This window comes from Tamandua tetradactyla, chromosome 9, assembly GCF_023851605.1.
Source record: "Tamandua tetradactyla isolate mTamTet1 chromosome 9, mTamTet1.pri, whole genome shotgun sequence".
NCBI classification, from domain to species: Eukaryota; Metazoa; Chordata; class Mammalia; order Pilosa; family Myrmecophagidae; genus Tamandua; species Tamandua tetradactyla.
This window is the reverse complement of record NC_135335.1, coordinates 44,050,236-44,072,978: the sequence shown is the minus strand read 5'-3', so window position 1 is coordinate 44,072,978 and position 22,743 is coordinate 44,050,236.

Genomic DNA, 22,743 nt, shown 5'->3' with positions numbered 1-22,743 from the left:
TTTCCATTTCCTTGGGGGTTAGTTCCTCCTTGGACTAACCCTGATCCAGTGGAAGGTTTGGGGGCTTGTATGATGGCAGCCCTTCCTGTGTTGTTACCAGAGCTGGGATATTTAAGAATAAGGACTGTGACTGCAGGGGATGCATCTGCATTCCTGATGGTCTGTACATTTCCTGGATATGTCCCCTTATCCCACTTCCAGTGCCCATCTCTTCCATCATTACATCCTGAAAGTGCTCCATATTCTCTTCCTGGTAGTGGTAAATGAGGCCTCCTATGGGAGGCTATTGGGTTGGGAAGCTACTGGATAGTGAGAATGGTGAGCAGCCAGAGAAGAGTAAGCCCTAGGTTGGACATGACTGACCAGCTGCTGAAGTGTGTTAGGTGGCCCTGTTTGTAGCATTACACCTTGGGGTGGGAAAGGATAGGGACCCAAACCCAACCCTGGACTCAGAGTTGGAGGAGGAGTTCCATGAAGATGATCATTGGTTGTCAATGAACTTTGTCACCGACATTAGATGATTTGCTAAATACAGTCTACATTAACATGTAAATAATTGGCTTTACTCTTTTCAAGGCATGTTTTCATTTAAGAAAAGAGCTCTGCCCATTAGTCCACTCCTCACAAAAACAGCTGGATTCTTGTTTTCACTCCTTTAAATATTTGTATGATAAATAAATATAATCATTTTTTTACATTTATTCACATATTTAACATTCTCAACATTCTTTCACTATGTAGATTCAAGTTTCTATCTGTTATGATGCCTTTCTACTTGAAGAAGTTACTTTAATATTTCTTGGAATGCAGGTTTGCTAAAAATAGATTCTTTCAGCTTTTGTTTTTCTTAAAATGGCTTTAGTAAGGTGAAATGAAGTTGAAATTTTAATTTTGGAAGACATTTTCATTGGACATAAATTTGAACATTCACAGTTTTTTTCCCCAGCACTTCAAAGATGTTCCGTTTTCTTCTGCTTCATGTATTCATGGTCAGAAATCTGTGCTTATTTTAATTTTTGTTCTGTATGTTATGCATCTTCTTATTATAACCTCTGAGTGCTTTTAAGATTTCCTCTTTGTCATTGGCTGTCAGCAATTTGATGAGTAAGTTTTTTTGTAGTTTGTCTTGATGTATTTTTTTTGTGTGTGTTTGTAGTTTGTCTATGGGGTTTGTTGAGTTTCGTGGATCTGTGAGTTTAAAATATTCATCAAATTTGGAAATATTTGGCCATTATTGTTTTATATCTTATTCTTCCTCCTTCTCATTCTGGTGAGATTGCTTGGTATTGTCCCACAGATTGTTGATACTCTGTTCACAGTTTTTCATTCTTTTCTCTTTGTGTTTCATACGTGAGTAGTTTCTATTCGATTGTCTTCAAGTTCGCCTATCTTTTCTTCTATTGTCTATTGTTAATATTATCCAGTGAACTCTTCTTTTGATAATATACTTTTATCTTTAGAGGTTACTTTTGAGGTTTTTAAAAATAGTTTTTATTTCCCTTCTATGCTTATGCTTTCCTTTAAATAATTGAATAAGGATCTAATAGCTGTTTCAGAATTCTTGTCTCCTAATTTTATAATTTCTATAATGTCTGCATCTGTTTTTATTGTTTGCTTTATAGGTTGCATTTTCCTGTTTCTTGGCTGTCTATTAATTTTTTAATCGAATGCTGGACATGTCATATTTGATATTGTTGAGAGTCTGGATTTTGTTGTCTTCCTTTTAATGAGAAATATTGGGCTTTGTTCAGGGAAATGGTGAAGTTGACTGTGAATCTCTTTGATTTTTTCAAGACTTGTTTTAAGACTTTATTAGGTCAGATGCATATAGTCTTTACTCTGTAGATAGTTTAGGTTTTGGGGGTTGGTTCTTCCACTTTTACTTCTACTATTTCTGGGCTTTCAGAAGGTTTTTCCTCAATGCGCTCAGTGACCCCTGGGGACTCTTCACTCTGGTTGCTGGAAATCTGTATGTTTCTCAGAACTGTGTGAACATGGGAAACATTTGGTTTCTCTTTGCCCTACCTAATGGAGTTCTTCTCTACACATGTACTTAGTGTTCAGAGAGATTTTGGGTTATCTCTATGCAGATTTCTGAGGCTCTTTTTCTCTGTAATACATCTCCTCTCCAGAGCGCTTCCCTGTAACCTCCAACCACTTCAAACACCTTGAACTCCAATCTCTGTTTCTTCAATTCAATGAGACATCTGTGTTCTGGTTGTGATCCTCTCTCTCCTCTGAGGTCTGGAATCTGCCTCAAGTCAGGAAGGTGGGGCAATCATAGGGATCACCTCATTTGTCTATCTTCTCTCAGTGATCATAGTTCTGTGTTTCCACAGAACTATTGCCCAGTGTCTGACAATTTTAGTTTTTATGTTCTATCCAGTTTTCTGGTGAAGGTAGCAATATAGACCTTTTCTCTCTTATTCCCTCTTAGCTATCTCACAATAAATCAAAATAACTTACATAGTATATAATTATATTCTCTCAGAATATTCAACCTGTGTCACTTATGTCATTTTTGTGTATTAAGGATGACATTTAAGGTTTATTCCCTGGGTCTTTAGTTTAAAAATTCAATAGAACTTCAGAGTTTGGAGATACAGCCTATTTCTCCTTTATCAGTTCAGATATGTTTGTCCCACCCATGAGCTCACAAAGTTATATCATCTCTGACAATTTGAAAAGAAACTATAGTCCATAAAAATACAATAGTAAGCCCCATATTTATTCAGGCCTAGACTCTGCATTGTTAGTGGAACTAGGGAGTAAATATTGTTGTCTTCCTTAATCCAAACATAGTTAACCTTACTTGATTATCCTGTCTTAACTTTTAATAACTTACATATGTTAATTTACTAACTATGTGAACCTGTACACATTATCTAACTTCTTTGTGTCTCAGTTTCCTTAATTGCAATTTGTGGACAACAGTATTTACCCTATAGGATTATTGTTATGAGGTTTAAAGGACTTATTATATAATGAGCTCAGAACATAGTAAACACTTAATGCATTTAAACTATTATTGATCTTCAGTGAATTTTTTTTAAAGCTACTTGGCCTTCATTTAAACTTTTCAACCCTGCTTCCTAGAAGTTAAGACTTTAATGAAGTAACTCAATTATGTCAGAAAGAATAAAGATTCCAACATTAATTCTCAGAAACATTTTTCAGGGATAGATGAAGATATATTTTAAGACCATGTATGATTATAGAATGTGAGCAAAAACAATGAAATTTGGGCACTTCAGACTTTATAGTTATATAAATTAAAAGGTAGAAGTAAACAGTTTACTCTGAATTTTATAATAAATAGCATTACCTTGTATTTGGTAATATTTTCAGATATTTCATATATCATTCCAATTAGTTTCTTCCCCCAAGGTCTTAAATATGGCAGGTATTTTTTTTTCTTTTAAATAAGAGGATTCAGCTTATCATTAAGGTACAATGAATTACCAAAAAGAATTACCTCTATTTAGAAAGGAATTTACATGTTCATCATTATAGATTGAACTGCTCTGACATACAGAAGTTTGTTAACATTTGACTTCAGTTTTCAGTTTCAGTGACTTTAGTTCAAACAATGGTGGTAACTTTGTTTTTGATGGATGTTAGTGCTAGAAAAGAAAAGAGCACAGATTTTATATTTTGAGCCCTTTGGGTATCTGATATTCTTGAACATTATGAACTTAGAAATAATTTAATGAAATGTGGGTCTTGAGATGCCTTAAACTGATTTTAAGGAGCTGAGGAGAAATAAACCTCAAAGTTTTCTCCCTCCTTTTGAACTTATAAAATAAAACACGTATTTAGTAGAATATTCACGTTGAATGGACAGCACTTACCTCTTTGATGGATAAAAGAGATGGGATTGTTAATATGACTATCTACTTATTGGTTCTGGAAACAAATAATTTCATGATTAAAGACCTGGGTGATTTAAATTGGTACTGAAGTTTTATAAATTAAAAGGTATGTGTAATTTTGATTAGGTTAAAACCATCTCAGTTCCTAGAATCAACAAAAAAAATGGTACTTGGATGCATCTCCCTTTCAAGCAAGCTTATTACAGTTGTGGCTCTCTCTTGGTAAGTTGGGATTGATCAAGCATTGCATTTTCTGTACAGTGTTTCAACTTTATTTTTTGGGTTTATTACAATGGGCCCACCAGGCCCCAGTGGCTAGGATTATGACCAGTTTCTTTCATTAAACAAAACTCCCTCCTCTGCTGCACTGCAGAACTGTTTCACATTAGAAAGCAGGACTGATCCAGGTCAAAATAAGGGAGGAAAATTTTGTCTTGACTTGTTTACCAACCTCTTTGGGCAGCCTTCTCCATTTCAGGGCCCTGATTCTCCTCTCAAGGGATGAACTGCTGTCATTCCTTCTGTTCTTGCTCCTTTTATCAGGAAGCATCTGGGATATTAATTCACTTAGCTAGTGCATGTTATTTCCTGCAGCATGTACATTTAGATTTTAAAAGAGACCCCTGCAAGAGGGCACTAACCCAAATACATTAATCCCAAATGGTGGAATTTTAGGTGCCAAATGGAAATATTTTTTTCTGATAGATGTGCATTAGAAGCCTTCCTGTACCAGTTCCATAAATACTACTGGTTGGTGTCTGCCTATAAATAAAGACAACGAGAAAGAAAAGAAATAGGTAAGAAAATACATTATTGTGAATTTCAGAAATGAATTGTGGAGCATGAGCTACTTCAGGTTGAAGTTACATATAGAAGAACAAATATTTCCTGAAGACCAACTATTTGCTACAGTTTTTCTACCCAGTTAGCCTGTGGTGACTACATTTTTAAAACTGTAAGTCAGGATATATTTTAAAGATAATTTTCAGATTTGTATGTTTACTTAGAGTCTTCCAAAGGCATAAAAGTTAAATCTTTCTACTTACACATTTGCTGTGCTGCTTTTTATTGAAAAGGGAAAAAACAAAACATGAGACATGAAACACTGGACCAATGGTTGCTGTGGACAATTTGGTGTAATTGTTGAGAGCTCCAATTATCTTGGATTCAAACAGATGTTGGGAAAGTGACTTTTTTGAACTTCGGTTTTCTCTTCCATTAAATGGAAGACACGAAATGCTCAATAAATTGTAGTTCTATTAACATTGTAATTATAATACCTGTGATGGTTAATTTTGTGTGTCAACTTGGCTAGGTTATGGTCTCCAGTTGATTGATCAAGTGCTGGCCTGCTTATTACTGAGGGCCTTTTGTAGATGGAATTTGCATCTGCAATCAGTTGGTTGCATCTACAATCAACAAAGGAATTTGCCCTCCGTGATTTGGGGCATCTCCTCATCCAATCAGTTGGGGGTCTTAGAAGCTAGAATGGAGGGTTTCAGTGGTCAGAATTTCTGCCTCAACTTCAGCATTGACTCTTGCTGGAATTTCTAGCCCATCAGCTTTCCCTGAGAACTTCAGATTAAGGATCTCATCATCTTTCTTAGAGTTTCCATCTTGTGGCCTGCTTTACGTAGTTCTGACTTGCCAGCCCCCACAATTGCCCAAACCAATTCCCTACAATAAATCTTGATATATATGTATGTAAATATATCTCCATTTGGCTTTGTTTCTCTGGAGCACCTGACTAATACATACCTATTACTATCATTATGATGTAATGGAAAACATTGCTTAGATGGGGGATTTTTTTTGTGTGTGATAGGGAAGGAATTAAAGTTAAGTAGTCGAAAAAAATGAGCAGAAATAAAATTTGTAAATTCAAGAGCTGTTGTCTTGGCTATACACACAAAGCGGAGAAGCCTAGACAATATAAGGAGAGAGATGCAGAACAAAACCAACCACATGAGTGGGGTAGGGGAGGGACAAGAGCAGAGTGGGAATGTGTACCAAGTTGAGATCAACAGTTTTGTCAAGGCTGCACTGGGTGCACTCATTGTTATCTGTCCAGTCAGGGGAATCTCCGCGGTATTGAAATGCCATTATAATAAGAAAGATCCCACCCAAATGAGGAATTACAAGCAGAGCAAAGTATGGCTTTCCTGCCTTGTGGGAAAGGTCTGGTGGATGGTTTTGCATCTAGCTGATGCAAAACCAAGAATAAGATCTTAAGGGAAATCATTTGAGTTATAAACAAAAGGGTTGTATGGAGATTATTCTAAAGCCCTCCTAACTTCTTCCTGTACCTGCTGACTCAGCTCAAGTCAGTGCAGGTAGTAAATCACACAGGTCTCTGTATCTTCCTGTTCTACTTACTGGTGCTGTCCTCTTTAAGGAAATGTGAAATGGGTAAAGGGAAAGTCTTTCTTCTGGTGTCTTGAGGAAGTTAGCTGGGTTAGGGCAACCTCAAAAATTAGTTATGTTTCCCTTTTCTTTCTCTTTTCCCAGGAAAGTGGCCTTACCCACAGCAAGGAATAAAATAAGGAGCCAAGAATCATTATTTTGTTATACATAGCAAGAATGTTTAAGTTGTAAATAACAATGGGAAAAACATTTGAAAAATTCAATTTTCAATTCAAATTGAATAGACATTGTGAACAAAGGTCTGTGGTTGGCACTATATAGAGAAATGTAATCCCTGGGCTTGATTAATTTTGAACTTATTTGGAGGAAGTGGGCACACAGGAGATGCTTTTACAGAGAATATTTATATGGACAGCTTAATGTAGGGCAAAATGAGTTCCCAAGTCTTCCTAGAAAAGGGAGTATCTCCATCAGGTGAGGAGGAGTCAAAGACCTCATCCCTGTATTGGCTACGCTGATTTGAGTGTGTAGCATTATTAAAGGATAGTTTTGTTCAGGGCCTTGAGGATTTTTTCCCCCCATAACAAGCTGATGAAGAGGCAATAAACTTGCCTCTTTGTCTTTTTCAGGCTGGAAATCTCTTCCCTGCATTATCAACCTCTGCTGTTTTAGCTCCTGTACACCAACAGACCTCGACCCTGCCCTCCTCATTGGCACATCACAGTAGCACAGAGACATGTTTTATATTCATAATCCTGCCTTTTATTTTTGATTTCCCAGGAGGCTGGCAGTATTATTGAAATATAGCTACACAGCAATGACGTGAAGGTAAAGGGAAGCAGGGTTTCAAGAGTCCTAGTCTTAACTCTTGATTTTCTTACCCTTTCACAGAAAACAAAAGACTTCCAGAAGACAGTTGCTGTTCTGCCTTCTTCCAACCTATCTGAGGGTATGAATTTGAAATGGTTCAGTAGTGGATGCCAGTTATATAATGCTCTGGTGAACTCAGATTAGAAAAAGTGACTTTTGATATTCAACAGATAAATCCATACTTCAGGTGGATTTACCCATAACTCTGCCATCTGCCTTGTCTATGGTCTTTTGTTTCTCCCCTAACCCTGGACCACCTTTCTTTTATTGAGGTACCTCTGTTGTGTTTTCCAGGAGCTCCAGAGAGGGGTGAGCTGTAATCAGAGTGAGAGGTTAGTGAAATGACGTTTGCCTGAATGAGTGCAGCCTTTGGAATGCAAGGCTCTGAAATGGGAGGAGGCTGAGAGCTGTTTCCATGTTTTGGTCTGTACCTGGGCTCATTTGAAAATTCCCATGACCCCTACCAAGGTTACTGAAACTTGGAGCGGGGGAGGCAAGACTGTATATCATCCTGCCAAGATTGTAAAGGAGATGTTTAATTATAAAACCGCAACCAGTAATGTAATTTTCTTGTGTGTGCTATTAAACCACTTCCAGATAAGTCGGGGAAACATTCGCCTTTTAATTTTTTAAATTGTATTTGGAATTAATTGTTGCTGTTATTAAGAATTTGACCCAAATAAAATCCCACATAAAAAAAAAACACAGAGATAAATTTAGGTAACTGAGAATCTGTTATTCTGATGATAAAATGTGTTTTATAACCATGCTGCATGTTGTCACCTCGTCTACTGCTTCTCTCTTAGGTGTTGGGTTAAGGAAACAGCAAGTTACACTTCTAAAGTAGAGCTAGATGCTGGGAAATGTGCTCCTACTTTTCATGTTATGATTTTACCTTTAGAAGAAGAGAAAGAGCTTGGATGAATCATCTTTCAGTTCTGTTTATTTTGGCATTATTTACATGCAAAAATAACTCTTAAGCAAATTCTCCATTTAATTAGTGTAAGAAATATTGAAATTCATAGAGTAAAATATTAAACTACCCATTTACCATCCTGATTGATCCCTTGCTTACTTAACAGTCTTCTGTAAACACCTTCTGCATCAGTTGCCTCTGGATTCCGACTTCCTCAGACCCACAAATACTGTCTTGTCAGTCTTCTTTACTTCACATTGTCATCTGCGGTTTGCCTCGGGGGTTGGATGTCTTTAGATTTGATTTTGTATGCTTTCTGTATTTAGGGAGTTCTCAAATTTATGGCCCACTGAGAGCTTAGAATGCAGAATTTCTTGTCTAGCAATAATGCCCAAACAACAGAGTGATGTTACAGATTTATTTTGTTTTCCAGTAACTTTTATGTTGCTTTATGGAGTTTTGGGTAGGCTGAAAGGTGGTTGCATATACTTAGTCTGCATTTGATGCAATATGTGCATCCAAATTTAGAGATGTGTTTTTGAATATTTATATGATTTGACTATAGCTGCATTGTATCTCGAATAGGGAGTGTTAAAGGACTCAAAAAATTTGCTAATAAATGTTAGGGGTTAATTTAGGACAGAATTAGGTCTTTGAGCCTTGGTTGTGTATTCTTTCTATAGCATACTAAATCTGAGTCTCTTCAGATTGGAAAGTAGATACTCAGAACATGAGATCATGGTTTAAACAGCTATGTGAATTAGCCTAGACTTGCAATAACATAGTTTAAAAAAAATTAGTACAGGCCCAGGAAAAATTAGCCTCCAGACAAGTAAGGTTGTTAATAGAATTGATAATGCAGTTGGAAGTTCATGTAACAATTCTTTGCTTTCTAAATTTTCTCTGCTACTTTGGAAATGAAAATAATGCTAATAATCACTTCCCCTTGCATTTACTGATTGTTTGAACTTATAGACTGTTTTAGCACAAATAAACCTGATGAACCAAGGGCAAGATTTTGATGTTACTCACAGCAGAGATATATGAATTTCTGTGGAAAATGCACGCAGTTTGAAATTGTTTGGGGTTTATGTATAAACTTGAGCTTAACTCTGATAATCTATGATTGGGAAATGTGTTATTTCATTCAGCAGGTAGTTATGGAGCAGCTAATATATTCCAAGACAGTAGATAAAAACTAGAAATAGAGCAGTGAACAAAATAGACAAGAAAAGTAGGAGCACATTTCCCACCATCTAACTCTACTTTGGAAGTGTTACTTGCCTTCACAAAGCTTTCATTTAATGATAGTGATGAGCATTCAACAAATGATTACACAGACAAGCATTCTGTGCAATTATATTAAATGATATAAAAGATAAGAGTATGTTATGAGAATTTAGTGTATTCATGCAATAGAGAGAAATTCAGTGTGGCTAGGAAAGACAGTTATATTTCCTTAGTATAGCATGTCACCTGCCCTCGCCAGCAGTCTGCAGACAAATCTGTAGACAGGCTAGCAGTCAGAAGACGCTAATGAGGTATGTAGATCTGAAGGCAGATATATTCTTCCATGCAGGATTTTCGTTTCTGAAAAAGAGGATCCATTTTCTAAGAACAACAAGATGACATTACCACCATTTGTATTTGTCCAAAATCCAAGTACAGTGGACAAGCTTCTCTATGTAGTTTTTTTTTTCTCTACGCTGTTGATTTCTGAGTTACATCTTCTGGGATTCCATTAGGCAGTGTTTTCTTTATCCCAAGTGTTGTTTTTCTTGTACAGAATTTTGCTCAAAGTAATTTGATAATTTGTACCAACTTTAATCTATTCTGTTTTGGCACTGATCATAGACTGAATTATTTATGTGGAAATAATTTTAAAATTTTCCTGTGATTTTTTTTGCCTCTACCAGACAAAATTAGAATTACAATGTGTTAACTGCATGGGCAAAGCAACTCCTTCCAGATTTGATTCTCCTGTGAGTTTAAATGAGGAAAAGTAGGTGCTATTTTTGGTTTGCTTATTTTTTAATGAGATTAAAAAATAATAATTTTATTATAGTAAAAGGATGCAAATAAGAAGAAGCTAAAAGAAGAGATCTGGGAGGGTATCCCAAGCAAGTTTCTGTTGTCATCTCCATGAGGAGCCAGAACACATCACCCTCTTGACACAGAGATGTATCTTCTCAATCATGGAAACTCTAAAATTAACCTAATTTTAGAATAGTTTTATATGTACAGAAAAAAATGTGATGACAGTACAGAGAGTTCCCATATACCCCATATCAGCTTCACTTATTATTATATTCCTCTCATATTAATATGGTACACAATTATGAACAAATAATTGTCCATACTTTTTCAGCTTTCCTTAGTTTCTACCTAATGTCCAGTTTTCTGTTGTAGAATTCCATATGACATTTAGTCATCCTGTCTTCTTAGGCTCATCTTGACCATGACATTTTCTCAGGCCTTCCTTGTTTCTGATGACCTTAACAGTTTTGAGGAGTACTAGTACTTTTTAGGATGCCCCTCAATTGGTATTCATCTGATGTTGTTCTCCTGATTAGACTGCAGTTCTGGGTTTTGGGGAGAAAGACACAGATATAGGGTTTTCATCATATCACAACAAGGGGTCATATGACCACGTGACTTTATCATTGTAGATGTGAATTCTGATCATCTGGCTGAGGTAGTGTTGATCAGGTTTCTTTGCAGGGATAAACGGAAACTGTCCAGGGTCCATCCCAGCATTCATGGCCACTATAGGTGTTACCAGGTTCCTCTTTCTCATGTACTATTGCAGCTAATTTTCTACACATTTTCCTTCTTCATGCTTCCTACCACAGGACCCAGCTTAGGCCTGCCTGATGCTCTGAAATTACCCTTTCCTCCTTCTTCTCCTTTATTAGAGGCTCTTTTCTTGATCTTAGAAAATGAACTGATTAGATGAGTACCCTAATATCTTACTCAAGCTGTTAAAAGGCAGGATGTTTCTGTGTCCAAGTTGCTACGGGGAGACCTTCCGTACCACTGAGAATTTGGTGTGGCTGCTGTCTCGGACCTGGGGCTGGGGGCAGGTGCAGTCCCATGCTATTCCCTGGCCTCACTCTGCTCCATGTACCTGAGTGTACAGACAGTCATGAAGGGATAACAAAATGGTGTTGGAATGGTGACAATCAGCAATTTTGCACAGGGAGCTTTGGGAGATTTAACTGTAGTCTTCTCAAAGTTGGGACAAAATTAAACAAGATGAGTTTAGTATTATGGAAAGTGTGAAAGTTGCTAATGAACTCTTCTCCTGTGTCAGGAGAAGTAACAGAAATTAATGAAGCTCTGCAGAAAATCCAGGATTTGTCAACAAGTCCCGTTATGAAGATAGCTGGTTGAGCAAGAAAACACTGAGTAATCCTTCAAACTTGAACTGATGAGTGAAGAAACATATGAGAAATATATGTTGAGGAGTGAAAATGGAACCCCTAAACAAACCATATGAAACAACTTAATCCAGCGTATTTATTTTAAATTCATGGTAGACAGAGATTTAAAATAGCACCTTTTAGCAATAGAAAATGAGAAAGTATTGTTTGCAATTATGCTGTTGAAAGAAAATGCCTCTTAACTTTCTCATGATTGCAGATAAACCCAATATGTATCTTTTTCACAACACCCTGTGATTTTTAGACCAGGATCTGGCAATAATATTCAGAATTCATGAAATTATCTGTAATAAAAACTACTTGTAAAAAATTATGTAATTCAAGGTAACATTGTTTTCTGAAGCTTTATATAATATTGTTATTATTGCATATATCCATCGCTGGATTTGGGTCAAAATACTTAAAGATGTTTTCATTGTTAGTTGTACAGTATCAAGGAAGTGCAATACTATATTAATTCTGCGATATACCACTTTGCTGTTGCTGTTTTTATACAGTGAAGCCACAGACGCAGCAAAATAAGCAATTTAATAATAAAACATAACTTCATTAAAAAATGTAGAAAGTTTCTACATTTGGGGGGCATTTGCAATTAAACGTGATGCTCCCCACATGTTAAGATTTTATAATAACGATTCATTTCCTTTACCTTTTGCTTGTATTGAATTCTCTAGCTCTTCTAGTGATTTGCCTTTTGCTTTTGCTCTGGCTAACTGTGAGCCTTTTAGTCTTTGCCTTGTGTGCCTGACCTATCGTGTTTTGTCCCCAAGCAATTATAGTTCCTGGCTTCTCTACCTAATTCCCTTGTTGGGGAGATTCTGTTATTTCTAGGAGATATTGGTCTTTTTGCTGACTCCTATTCTCTTGGAAGATTGAGAGGGAAAACAGAAGAATGGCTTGGAGAGGAAGGGGAGGCATTTGCAGTGTTTTTAAGTGTTTTCTTGACCTTAGACCACTTGTGAGAGAACCAGCTGAGAGAACCATTAAAATGCTGTTTCCTGGGGGTAGCCCAAGGCACAGTAACTGGGCAGGGATGCCCAGGAATCAGCATTTCATCAAATATTCCTGATGATTCTCATATATCCCCAAAATTGAGAACCACAGCATTAGAGAATGTCTGAAAAGGGAGGGCAAATTACAAAAAGCCCTCTGGCTTGTTAGTTTTGTAAAGACCTCTCTTTGACTTCAAAGATCTCCTGTGCTAGAAGCCACTACTGAATCTTTTACCCAAGCGAGATTCCAAGATGTTTTTCTTTGAGTACCTTCATCTTTTCCTTTTCTCAAATATGTATGGGCTGAGTGAAGTGTAAAAGGGTCACCTCATTGGACAGGGAGAAAATATTTGGGGATAGAGGCTTTGAAGGGTGGAAGACAAGTTGGCTGGGACATTATTTGAAAAATTCCCCAAAATGGCATAACTGTGAGGATGACTGGGAGTCAAGGGTAGGGAAATGAGATAGGGGGAAAGTCAAGAGGGTAAGGAAGATAAGATTTCAGGCGGAGATGGAGATACAGTGTAGCCTATAAACAGCTTATGATGAAAGAGATTGAAGGACATAAAATGTATTTGGAGAAGAAATAGGATTCAGAAGGATATCAGGGAATTATTGTGAGTTTTGTAAGAAAACATACATTGGTTTGTTTAGTCATCCATGAATATTTGCTTAGATTTTCTTTCCACAGTGTTTATCCAAAATGAAGTTATTTTGAGATAGGCATTTTCAAATACCTTTGTGGTTTAAATTGCAGATATTTCCAAAGATCCTTGTTTTTCAAGTTGAATAGTGTCTGTTTTCATATTTAATGATAATTACTGATCATATATGCAGTGAGCCCCCAAATTCCATATTAACTGTGCTAGGCACTGTTGGGGAGACACAGAGCATAGCTGTTCATCTTCAAGGAGCTTCTGTTCTTGGAGGGCAATCAAGAAATGCACACATGAAAAGTAAAGTAGTAATAAAGCATATTGTCCTGTTCATAAGCAAATCATTGGAGATGGCTTCTTGAGTGAGGTGTCTTGGCACAGGCTCAAAAGGTGAATATGATCAAGTAAGGGAAAAGGAAATGAACACTCTACATGGGGGATATTGTCTACAAGGCTTAGCATAAAAATATGCATGGTTGGTTTGAGGAAGAGCGAGTTGCTTCATTTTTCTGGACTGTGGGATGTCCCTAGGGACCAGTGGGGCATAGCCTGGAATTTCCCATTGGGGTCAGATCATAAAGGGCCCTAAAAGCCAGACTGCATATTTTGTGGAAGGTCATAGTGATCTCTACAAGTTTTTCAGCAGTGGAGTAATTAAGTTAACTGCTGAATTTTAGAAACTTTTATTGGATATGTTTGCTGGAGGGTTTGGTGATGGGACTTGCTGGAGGGAGTGAGATGAGTTAAGGTCATTTGAAAACATAAGCACAGTAAGGGCCTAATGTGACCATAGGAGGAAAGCAAATCAGGTATGGGTGAAAAGACATCACAGAAGAATGACCAGGGTCTCTAACACTATGCTAAGGGATTTATATGGTTTACATTATTTAATCCCTTCAACAATTCTATGAGGTATTGTTTATCCCCATTTTGGGGGTGAGGAAACTGAGGCACAAAAAGTCAAATGTACGTCCGAGGACACATAGCTAGTGAGTAAAGGGTAGGTACTACCAATATGGTAGCCACTTCCCACAGGAGGTGTACCAGTCAGGGGTCTTTGGAGACATAGAAGCAACAGGATATTTGTACACAGACACATGCACACACACAGAAGGAGATTTATATTAAAGAATTGACTTATGTGATTGTCAAGTCTGAATTCTATAGGGCAGCCCAAATTCATTCCCGTAAGAGTTAATATTAAAGTTTTGAAAGCAATGTCCGTAGGCTAGGCCAGCAGTCTGGAAACTCAGAGAGAGGTAGAGGGTATAGTCTTGAGGAAGAATTTCTTTTTCTTTCTGGAACTCCCAGTTCTTCATATTTTAAGGCTTCCAACTGATTGGATGAGGCCTACCTGCATTGTTGTGTGTAATCTTATTTAAAGTCATCTGATTGTAGATGCTAATGCCATCTATAAAATTCCTCTATGGCAACATCTAGGCCATTGTTTGATCAAACAACTGGGCACCATAACCTAGTCAAGTTGGCACCTGAAATCATATGAGGCCATATAGATTTAAATGAATTAAAATTAAATATAAAAAACTAGTTCCGGGCTGTGTGACGGTGGCTCAGTGGTACAATTCTCACCTGTCATGCTGGAGACCTGGGTTTGATTCCTGGTGCCTGCCCACAAAAGAAAAAAAAAAAAAAAAAATTAGTTCCTCAGTCACACTAACCACATTTCAAGTGCTCAGTAGCCATATGTGACTGGTGGTTACCATATTGTACAATGATGATACAGAACATTTTTATTACTGCAGAAAGTTGTATTGGATTGTGCTGGGCAGTTTTGAATCTAGGTATGCTAACTCCTGAGCCCATGTTCTTAAACAACTGCTACCACCTACCATCAGGAAGAGAAAACCCTGGGTTCTGACTGGATAGGAGGACCACAGGAGAAAATGAGAAGTGAGTAGGCCTAATATACCATTTTAGTGGTTTCTTATTCAATATATTAATCACATTTATTTGGAGCCTAATATTTCAAGTTCTTTTCAGTGAATTAGGTTAAACTGTATTGGAATGAATATAAGCTAGTATTAATTCAGAACAATATGCCTTTTCTATCGTAACAGTAAACTTTAGTCTTCTGGAGGCACAGATTGCAATCTGTTTGTGGTTGGGGCCTCAAATCCAATTCAAAAATTCCATTTGGCAAGTTGGCAGTTTGTTATGACAGCATAATCGTGGTTATAGCTCCTGTCCCCTCTGTCCCCTCAAGTCTTTAGTCTTGTCCTAAAGACTAAAGAGACTTCTCCATTCAGTTCCCCACATTTAAATGGGCTACAAAAGTGAGGTAAAAAGATGGATGTCTTCATTCTCCGAGCACAATATTCCAAAGCAGAGATGCCAATTATATTGATGTGTGATACAGGATCTGAGATAATGTTAAACTGTAGAGACATTTATTTCCTTATATCAAATGAAAATGGAGAATCTCATTGCTGTTTGGGGGAACCGGCATGTAATTCTTTAGCTGTTGGGATAGTGATCTTGTATTTTGTATAAACATAGGCATTTAGCCAAAGTGTTTTACTGACTCATACCATTAGGTCTCAGGGAGGGTGAATCTTACCCTCAGAGAGTGGCTGCCCAGTTTCTGAGTTACTTTGCCACATGGTAGTGTGCTGCCCTCTGATTTGCCTGTGTGAGAAAGTTAAGCCCATGAAAATAAATTTGGGGACCCCTCGACCGTGTTTCCCCCTACTTACTGAAAGACAGTCATATGGGATATTGGATTTCATGAACTTGCGTTGTGTAAGCCTGGCTTTGCTATTACTGTTGTTTCCCTTTAGAGCTTCCCTTCTCCTGCTTCTCAAGAGTATGCTTTTGGGGTCTGTGATTCTTTGCAATGCTTTGTAGCAGAGTGATAACAAAGCCAATTTGTGGGAACACATTGCAAGAATGCTGGCTTCCTACTCTTGGGAAACTACAAGAACTTTCCTGAGAAAAAACCTTTCTGTCTTATTTCCAAGGTTTGGAACATGTCCACATTTAAAGGTCACTTTGAACTATAACTTTGCTTGAGTCCTGGACAATTTGTTGGCAAATTAAATTTTGCTTGTGTAAAATGGACTGTTGTTTTGCCTCTGGGTTTGTTCTGGATTGGTCCATGTCCTTTGACTCATGTGAGAGGTTTATCTGAGTTGTAGAACGTCACACTGGAAGGAGGGTCCTGGACTCTGGATGAAGATAGTATGGGGGTTTTCCATTTTGTTCAATGCCTAAAACTAGAGTTTTTATTAGTATTACTCAGAAATCTTGCAATGGATGCAATGTTTTTCATTAAATTAACTTACATGAATACATACTGTTACTCAGAAGTCAGTCTCCCATCCTTCCTCCTGTCTGTCCTTCCTTCTGTCCATCCTTCCTCCTGGCCATTCTTCCTTCTGTTCATCCTCCCTCCCTTCCTCCCTTCTTCCCTCTCATGCTTCCTCAGTGAGATCTTTAAGAGATTAGCTTGCTATACACTGAAATCAATTAAAAATTAATCTACCTCCCTTTCTTTCGTTATCGTTTATCTAACCACCAATCCTCTAAAAACACAGAGACCAGCAAGGGTAACATTGGTGAAATGACATAATCTCCCCATTTCTTTATCTGAAACATGGAATGAAATAAAATAGATCTCTTAGTTTTTTGGGGGAATAAATGGGATAGTAAATATAAGTGCTTATCCCAGTATCTGACATAGAGTGAGCCCTCAGTTAATAAAAGAAGTCACTTTATTGAGTGCCTCCCATGTGCCAGGGCCTGTTTTATGTGTTTAGTGATACCACAGTAAACTAAACAGACCCACACTTATGCTGTCATGGAGTTTATATTCTGTTGCAATTTGTTGTCGTTAGTAAAAATTCTAATTCTTTGGTTGTCTAGAAAATCTTCCTGGAGTTCTGGTTGGTGGAGTGTAGCCAGTATGCCATAGCTGAAGATTTGGACTAAGAGGAGAAGGGCAGTGTGGAGCCTCTCCTGGCTCTAGCTTTAACTGTGAACCTTGATAATTAACCTTTACGGGCCATTTTTTTTTTGAGCTGCTCCCTTTGTAATAGGAGATTGGAGAGTCACCTGGTCAATGGTCATTTGTATTCTAGAGAAATCTATATGCATTCATAGTATTCACAGTCAATTCTTCACCCAGCTTGGGTTTCATAATTCAGAATACATTTATAGAAAACATTACAGGCATCCCTGAAGAATTTTTCTTATATGGAATGGCTTCAATTACTTTGGCTTTTAAATCCACGCTTGGCAGGAGAAAAATAAATCTCATCTGAAAAGTGGGTATTCAGGATAAGAAGAATCAAGCTGATATTTCGAATATCTAGGCACATTAACTATTTTTTTACAAGTCGATGCTATGTTATTTAATTGATTGTATGTTATAACTATGCTGGGCAGAAAACTAACTTCTCAGAAAGAGATTTCACAGACATCAAAAAACAATGAACATGAGATGATGTTTATAGGGTGTCCAAAATTTCATAATATAGATGTTGTCTATATTAAAAATAATTTCCTTCAAATGAATTTCCATTTAAATTAAGTTTATATCCCATTTGTTTGTTCTTCCTCACCCCAACCCAAGCCATCTGCATGGTCTTTTTTCTTTTGGGTGCACGGTCTAGGAATCAAATCCGGGTTTCCCGAATGGGAGGCAAGTATTCTACTGCTGAACCACCTGTGTACCCTGTGTGCATTGTCTTTTATAAATGGCATATATCATTTTAATAAAAGCCTTTTGGGTATTCTGAGTTTTGAAAGAAATTATGAAGCCCCAAATCCCTAAGGATTTATGATTATTGTGTAGTATTTAAAAGAATAGTGGGTTTATAGACTAATTTCACAGTTTCTAAGCCAGATGATGTATTTTCTGGATATGTATATCAGGTCTTTCTGTAGGCCCTTGTTGTAACCTCTTTCATAATTCTCAGCATCATGAAAATGAACTTAGCACTATAACTAGGGACAATAATTATCATGATTCCCTTCTCCAGCTCTCGATAGTTTTTTCTTTTTAGCTTCTTATTTCACCAGATTTTCTCATATCTTTTCCCACTCATCAGTCCGAATAAAACTGTAGAAACTCTTAAGTTGGAGAAACTAAAGATTTCTCAACTCAAAAATTGAGCACAGGAAATTTTCCCACTAGAAAGAGTTTCCTCATTCTGGTTTTGAATATAATTAATCTGTTGTTGTGTTTGTGTTTCATTCAGTCATTTTATGTGTATTTATTGAGCTACTATCATGTGCCAGAATAAGGCTAAGATGAGGGGAATCAGTGAGTAATAAAATAATCTGTACCTTGGAGAGGACCATCCTTGAAAAGCAGAGATGTAAACATATAAACGCTACACATTTTGCAAAGGAGAGCACTGTGGATAGAAGATTGCCTAGAGGAAAGGTCATAGGAAGACTTCCCAGAAGAGCGGCTATTAAGATAAATATGGAAAAAATTACTAGAGATCAGATGAGTTCAGTGATGGTTAACAGGGCCTTTTGGTGAGTTTAAGCACTTAATCATTGCTCCATTGTGATGTGCCTTCAGGGAGCAAGTTATAGGTTTAGGTCTCAGAGATCTATCAGCTATTGTCACTGTTAACAAGGGGCCCTGCTTATTGTCAAGTCGGGGTATGAGTCTTATCTATAGGCATAGGAAAGGCAAGCTGAGTGGGCTGTTCTTAGCACCCTTCCTTTCCATCCCCTCCTTATCAGGCATAGTATGGCTAAGCACCACAGTAAAGACTTCATATGCATGCTACGGGACAGGAGAAATGGTGCCTCTTTCGTCTCCTCCCCACTGGAGCCTCTAGGCCTTGTCATTGCCAGGGGCCTTTGGTTCTTGGGATCCATGGTTGGAGTCGGGAGAAAGGAAAACGAGCACTTGCTACTACAGTGGATAACAAGCATGTGGCACTCTTGCTGCCACTCCTTTTTTCTCAGCAAACATCACTAATCAATCACTGTGCCTTTCCCTACTGAGCTTAGATGGAACCTCATGATCCTTCTCAACATAATGCTTTAGACAGCCATTAATAACTAATTAGGAATTGTCATGTCAGTTAAAATCTTTTCGCTGTTCTTGTACTAGAATTTTGAGAAAAGGATTAAACTTGTACCTGACTCATAGGATTCTAATTTGTGAGATTCCCTGCACACCCCTACCCTGTCAACTGTATGAGGGTGGAAAAGCAAATATATTCAAGACAGAAAACCCATTCATAAATAAATACATCAGTGTGTCCCCAGTGATATTTCTGTTGGGAATCCAAGCAATCAGACACTAAACATTGACATTTCTACCTCCTGTGATTCTTCTGAATCTTGGCAGTCTTGTTCCCAGAAATACTCATCTGTACTTAATCAGATATTGTCTTGTGTTGTCTGAAATGTTTTTAATTTCCAGGAAGAATGCTCTCATTTCCTGAGGCAAAGGGGCAATTCCTCTCTGAAGAGGTCTCATTGTTGGTTGATGACTAATGTTGGTAAGAATTTAGAAGTTAAAAATGGAGAAACACAGAGGACACAAACTTGTTATTTCCCTAGAGGTGTTCTGGGAAGAAATATGTTAATATGTATTAAGGAAAAAAGAGGTTCCATGGTCAAATGAATATGAAAAGGCTGAACTGAGCAAGTTATAATATTAATAGAACTGCTAAGGCAGAATTAATAATTGCGACCATTTACTGAACACTTATGATGTGGCAAGCACTATGCTAAGTGTTTTAAATGCATTGTTTCATTTAATTTTCTCAGAAACTTTATGAGGGAGGAGTTATTTAATTTCCATGTTATAGATGAGAAAATGGGGACTGAGAAAGGTTAAGTAACCCGCTCAGATTCACAACCAATAAATGGCTGAGTTAATGGCTGAGTCTAGAAATCTATTTGAATCTAATGCCAAACTCTTAATTGCAAATTTTTTTTTTAACTTCAGGATTTCACAAAGTTTTAATACTTTTATATGCTTTTGGAATATCCAAAATAAAGGTAGAATAGGCAACATTTTCAAGCATATTTTCAGAAGGTTTTCTTTTTCCATCAAACTATCTTGTGAGATTAGTGTTGTGAGGAATATGTCTTGGGAAAAGTAGAACTAACACTTTTTTGTACTTACCCTTTTATCTATATTAAGAAGCTTTTAGAACCACTGTGCCATTTAATTCTCATAACCTTGGCAGAAGGTACATTAGATATTATTAAAGCCATTTCATAGATGGGGAAATTTAGATATAACACATTCAAGGAACTTCCTCAAGTTTATACATTAAATCATAAAGGAGCAGAAGTTGAACTATATTCAATGAAGGGAGATATAAAAGATTATTATGTCAGTTCTCACCATTTTTACTGCTGGTTATGAGATGATGATGAAGATTGATTGTATTTTGATAGTAATAATCAGCCTTCACTAACTTGAAATACATGTGCTTTTCTTACCTAACTACTCTGGCTGGAACTTCCAGTATAATGTTGAGTAATAGTGGTGACAGTGGCATCCTTGTTTGTTCCTGATCTCAGAAAGAAAGCTTTCAGTCTTTCACCATTAAGTAGGATATTAGCTCTGAATATTTCATATATGCCCTTTATCATATTGAGGAAATTTTCTTTTATTTTTAATTTTATAAGTGTTTTTATTAAGAAGTGGTGCTGATGAGGAAGGACAAAGGAATGTCATTACTGCAGGGTGCTGAAAATAGATGGTAGTTAATATTTTAAAATTTCAACTTATGTGTGAGACTAAAGCAAAAAATGTTTATTTGGTACAAAATTTATATTTTGACTAGTGCATTTCCTAATATAACTTACGTAGATAGCTCAATTGAACACCATAAGTACATGGAACCTTGAGTAGGACATGAGATTTTCTTGATTTGTCCAGAGTGATGCCCCGATAAATCCCAGAGTGATTTGAACAGTGAATAAAAAAGTACTTGCAAAGTCCCCTTCAGGTAATGGTGAGAACAGGGGAAAATTCAACTTCCCCAAGTTGAATTCTTGATATTCTCATAAGCAGTGTAGACAACCAAAGCTATAGGCTGAGCCCCCAGTCTTGGGGTTTGTTCATATGAAACTTAACCCCACAAAGGATAGGCTAAGCCTACTTAAAATTAGGCCTAAGAGTCACTTCCTTTGTTGCTCAGATGTGGCTTCTCTCCAGCCAACACAACAGGCAAATTCACCACCCTCCCCCTGTCTACGTGGACATGACTCCCAGGGGTGTGGACCTTCCTGGCAACTTGGGACAGAAATCCTAGAATGAGCTGAGACTCAGCATCAAGGGATTGAGAAAACCTTCTCGACCAAAAGGGAGAAGAGTGAAATGAGACAAAGTGTCAATGGCTGAAAGAGTCCAAACAGAGTCAAGAGGTTATCCTGGAGGTTATTCTTATGCATTAAGTAGATATCACGTTGTTATTCAAGATGTAGTGGAGAGGCTGGAGGGAACTGCCTGAAAATGTAGAGCTGTGTTCCAGTAGCCGTGTTTCTTGAAGATGATTGTATAATGATATAGCTTTCACAATGTGACTGTGTGATTGTGAAAACCTTGTGTCTGATGCTCCTTATATCTACCTTGTCAACAGACGAGTAGAACATATGGAATACAAATAAATAATAGGGGGAACAAATGTTAAAATAAATTTAGTTTGAAATGCTAGTGATCAATGAAAAGAAGGGGTAAGGGGTATGATATGTATAATTTTTTTTTCTGTTTTCTTTTTATTTCTTTTTCTGAATAGATGCAAATGTTCCAAGAAATGATCATGATGATGAATATGCAACTATGTGATGATATTGTGAATTACTGACTATGTATGTAGAATGGAATGATCAAAATAGGAATGTTTGTGTTTGTTTGGTATTTTTTGGTATTTAAAAAAATTTTTAAAAATTTAAAAAATTAAAAAAAAAAAGAAGTAGTGCTGAGAATATTCTCATTTCTCCAGGGGGATAAAAAAGAAGTAGGGCTGGATTTTGTCAAATACATTTTCTGCATCAATTGAGATGATCATGTGGTTTTCCCTCTTCATTCTGTTAATGTGGTGTCTTGCAGTAATTGATTTTCTTATGTCGAATTACTCTTGCATACTGTTCTAGTTTGCTAGCTGCTGGAATGTAATATACCAGGAATGGAATGGCTTTTTAAAAGGGGAATTTAATAAGTTGCTAGTTTACATTTCTAAGGCTGAGAAAATGTCCCAATTAAAGCAAGTCTATAGAAATGTCCAGTCAAAGGCATCCAGAGAAAGATACCTTGGTTCAGGAAGGCCAATGATTCAGGGTTTCTCTCTCAAGTGAGAAGGCACATGGTGAACATAGGCAGGGCTTCTCTCTCACCTGGAAGGGCACATGGTGAACAAGGCATCATCTGCTAGCTTTCTTTCCTGGCTTCTGGTTTTATGAAGCTCCCTAGGGGGTGTTTTCCTTCTTCATCTCCAAATGTCGCTGGCTTGTGGACTCTTTGCTTCGTGGTATTACAGCATCCTCTGCTCTCTCTGAATCTCCTTCATTCTCCAAAATGTTTCCTCTTTTATAGGACTTCCAGTAAACCAATCAAGAGTCACCCAAATGGATGGAGACATGCTCCCCTGGATTGTTAATCCAGTTTAACAATCACTCTTGATT